At 38.2% G+C, this 4,756-nt stretch overlaps 1 pseudogene; it reads right to left on the bottom strand.

Annotated features, from left to right (window-relative positions):
- Positions 1–832: 832 nt before the first annotated feature.
- LOC142858825 (S-formylglutathione hydrolase pseudogene) lies at positions 833–1,906 on the bottom strand (annotated as a pseudogene).
- Positions 1,907–4,756: the final 2,850 nt, after the last annotated feature.

Here is a 4,756-nt window from a genome sequence, read left to right on the forward strand (position 1 = left end):
TGGGGGTGAATATGATTAAAAAACATTTTACTCACTTTTTGAAGAATTAATAATTTAAAAATAATACACTAAACAAGCTTTACAATTGCACTACTTTCTTCCTGAGATTTTTGGTGTCTTTAAATCTTACATTATTTATCTCTTAACATATTAAAGTAACTATTATTTGGGGGATAGTTTTCTTTATAGCAAAGATACGAATAGTGCATGACTAATGTTTGAAGTGTTACAATACTCTGATCCTGACTGTTCTCTTACTGGTGAATTTTGTGTATTTCTGTGCTTTCTCCTTATTTGATGTGTCTTTATTTAAGTCTATTGAATACAAACATTTTTATAGAACAGATCTGATGGAGCTACCTTTTTTCAGGTTTGTTTCAATAAGACCTTTATCCAAGCTTTATCTCTAAAGAGGAATTTCAAGGTGTTTTCTCTGTTGGCAAGATTTGATTTTTATGTTCTTTCAGTATTGTGAAAACATCATGCTCCCTCTTCTGACTTATCAAGGTTCTTCTCTGCTAGAGAAGTTGGGGATACTTCATGTGTTCATTATTTTGGTTTTCATGTTTTGTACGTATTCTTTGGTTCTTCAAAGATCTTTATTTTTACATTTGAGATATGGATTATACATTGTCTCGGCACAGACTAATTTACATTTCTTCCATCAGCATCCAAAAGTTTCCTCTACCCTGCCTTCTCTCCAGGACTCACTGCTACTTACGTTCACGATGGTTACCATTTTAATTGGGGTCTGATAGAATCTCAAGGTGAGTGCCATTTACATCACGTTGATGGCTAGTGATATAGCATATTTTCACATCCTTACTAGCCATTTCTATTTCTTTTTTTTATCAGAAAGTTTGATATCTTTATTCAGAAAAGTGACTCAACTGCAGGAGGATGATCTTTTGAGAGGAAACCCCAAATCTTTTACTGAGCGATTCTGTGTAGTCCAAGGTTTATAATCCCGATGAGATTCTTCCACCTGAAGCTTTTCATGCATTCAGGTATTTTGCATGATTCCTGATGTGGTCGGTGATGAAGGTTGCAATGAAGTAGTAGCTATGATCATAACCCTCCGGTAGCCTATAAACAACAGGGATTTTCTTTTCTGTGCAGGCAGCTATGAAGTTATCAGGGAGTAACTGCCCATTTGTAAGAAACTCGTCATCTTTTCCTTGATCAATTAATGTCAATCTGGGAACCTGAAGAGGACCTCACGAGACAGGTCGCATCATACGCCTTCCATTTACTTTCATCTGGTCCCAAATATCCATTAAAAACTTTTTTGCCCCAAGGACAGAGCACTGGGTTGCAAATTGAAGCAAATGCGGACACAGATTTGTATTTTCCAGGATTTTTCAAAGCACAAATCAGAGCTCCGTGGCCTCCCATGGAGTGACCAAAAATAGACATCCTCTGTGGGTCCACTGGGAAATTGGCATTGATGAGTTGTGGAAGCTCCTTGGTTACGTAAGAGTACATTCTGTAATTTTTTTTCCAGGGGTCTTCAGTGGCATTCACGTAGAAGCCCGCACCAGTGCCGAAGTCCCAGCTTTCATCTTCTCCTTTAATGTTGCAGCCAAGGGGACTGGTATCTGGAGCAATGACGACAAGGCCGTGTTCTGAGGCAGCTTGCTGAAAGCCAGACTTTGTTATGAAATTTTGTTCTGTGCAAGTTAAACCAGACAGCCAGTAGAGTGCAGGACACTTTGCACTCTCTGCCCGTGGAGGCAGGTAGACAGCAAGTCTCATTTTACATTTCAGCTCAACACTGTCGTGTTCAAAGATCTTCTGGAGCCCCACGAAGCACCTGTTGCTGGAAATCTGCCTCAGTGCCATTCTCCTCCTGTTAAGTTGCTACTTGTTCTTTCTGTCTGCACCAAAGGGCAGTGGATCTCGGGGAGAGTCGCCATTTCTATTTCAACTTTTGAGACGTCTTTGCTCATTTAAAATACCCATTATTGACTGAGTTGCTAGATATTTATTGGTATTTATTTCAATTTGGATAATAATCTTCTGTTGAAAGTATTGTTATCAAAAGTTTTCTTCTACATTCTTTGCATTATATAATTTTCTAATTTTATGCAATCTCATTTGTCAATTATGAACACAATTTCCTGAGCAATTGGAATCTATTTTATAAAGTTCTTTCCCATGAATATGCTTTGAAGTAATTCCATATATTTTTCTCCAAAAATTTCAGACTTTTAGGTTTAAAGGAATGTGGATACATTTTGAAGTGACATATCTTTTGGTACAGGGTGAGAGATACGGATCTAGTTTCGTGTGGATATTTAGTTTTTCTAGCATTTTGGATGAAGAGAATGCCATTTTTCAAAATTAATGGTTAAGTCATCTGTATCAAAAATCATGTGAACCCAAGTATTTTAGTTTGGAGTCTATATTATATTCCATTGATCTACATGTCTATTTTGGTGTCAGAATCATGTATGTTTTGTCATTCTTGGTCTAGAATATAACTTGAAATCAGGTTAGCTGATACTTCCAGTTTTATTCATTTTGTTCTGGAATTATTTGTCCAACTGTTTTAGTCATTTCCATAAAGAATTTCATTGGCGTCTTGGTTGGTTACGAATCAGAAACAATGATTGCATTTGATAACGTAGTCATTCTCATGATATTGACTCCGATGCTCCATAATCATGGGAGGTCTTTCCATTCTCTAGCCTCACCTTCAATTTCCTTCTTTTGTTGTCTTACAATTTCACGGTGGAGTTATTTCATGGCTGTTTTTATTTATTTACTTATTGAACAGTAACATTAAAAATTTATTGAAAACATTGTGGGCAACACTTGTAAATTTTCCTTTAAGGTTTCTGAAATTAACTTAATTATAATGTTCTGTTTCTTTTTTATTGCTTCTATTGCACTATACATTTTTCTCTGCTCCTTTCCTTGCCTTTCCCCTCCCCTTCAATCCTCTCCCATGGTCCCCATGCTCCCAATTTACTCAGGAGATCTTGTCTTTTCTACTTCCCATGTAGATTTGATCCATATATGTCTCTCTTAGGGTCCTCATTGTTGTCTAGATTCTCTGGGATTGTGAATTGTAGGCTGTTTTTTCTTTGTTTTATGTCTAAAAGCCACTTATGAGTGAGTAGATATGACATTTGTTTTTGTGGGTCTGGGTTACCTCACTCAATATGATGTTTTCTAGATCCATCCATTTGCCTGCAAATTTCAAGATGTCATTATTTTTTTTTCTGCTCTGCAGTACTCCATTGTGTAAATGTACCCCAATTTTTCATGGCTGTTGTTGCATTTGTTCCAAAGTATTTTATGTTTTGGAAGGTTGTTGTGAATGCAATTGGTGTTGGCATAAAGGATACTGATTATTGTATAACACCTTGGTATCCTGACACTTTGCTGAAAGTATACATCAATTGTGAGAATTTTCTGTGAGCATTGCAAATAAGTGTGCTTTGATTTCTTCCTTTGCTATTTTGTTCTTTTTATTTGTTTATCTTGTCTTGTACTAGGTAAGACCTTCAGCACTCTACTTAAAATGTATGGGAAAAAATAGAGAAATTATTTTAAGGAGATACATTCCCCTCATTTTGTTTTTTTTTTTTTTTTTTTTTTTTTTTTTTTTTTGGTTTTTTTCGAGACAGGGTTTCTCTGTGGCTTTGGAGCCTGTCCTGGAACTAGCTCTGTAGACCAGGATGGTCTCGAACTCACAGAGATCCGCCTGCCTCTGCCTCCCGAGTGCTGGGATTAAAGGCGTGCGCCACCATCGCCCGGCTCCCCTCATTTTGTACAATGGTGATTATACACCTCTTAGTTAAGGTTACTATTGCTGTGAAGAGACACCATAACCACAGCAACTCCTAAGAAGAACTGGAGCTGACTTACAATTTCAGAGGTTTAGTTTATTGTTATCACCCTGGGGAGCATGGTGACAGCAGGCAGACACGGTACCGGAGGAGTAGCTGAGAATTCTACATCTGGACCCACAGGCATCGGAAAGACAGAGACTCTGGACATGGAATGGCTGTTTGAAATCTCAAGGCCCACCCCGAGTGACACACCTTCTCCAACAAGGCCACACTGTTGGAGAAGGGAGCTTGTTGGTTCCCAACCACCTGGCTAGCTTAGACCAGAAATAATCACACAGAAACTGTATTAATTAAATAACTGCTTGGCCCATTAGCTCTAGCTTCTTATTAGCTAACTCTTGTATTAATTTAACCCATTTCTATTAATCTGTATATAGTCACATGGCTGTGGCTTACGGGCTAAAGTTTCAGCATGTCTGACTGTGGCGGTGGTTCCATGGCGCCTCCCTGCCATGGGCTCAAAGCAGTTCTTTATTAATTTGCCAATAAAAGCAACACATAAACAGAAGGACCTCCCACACCACCACACCTCCTAATCCATTCATATAGTGCCACTTCCACGTGACCAAGCATTCAAATCTATGAGCCAAGGGGACCCATTCTTATTCAGGTCACCCCACTCCCTCAGTTTATGGCCACTACATCATTCCCACTTTCCTCTGCTCTAACTTCTGCATGGCAACCCTGAAAACATATACAGGCTCCACCAAACCTCTGAATTTTAACTTCTGAAGTCCTCAGTGTCATATAAAGCTTATATTGAAGCAATTTATTGGCTGCCTTCTTGTTATGCTATTTCCCCGCAAAGTTTCTTAAGAGATTTACTGCAATCTCTTCACTGAAATCCCCGCATAACTAAACACCAAATTATATATTTCCAATATACAATGCCCCCC

The sequence above is a fragment of the Microtus pennsylvanicus genome, chromosome 10 (assembly GCF_037038515.1).
Source record: "Microtus pennsylvanicus isolate mMicPen1 chromosome 10, mMicPen1.hap1, whole genome shotgun sequence".
Lineage (NCBI taxonomy): Eukaryota > Metazoa > Chordata > Mammalia > Rodentia > Cricetidae > Microtus > Microtus pennsylvanicus.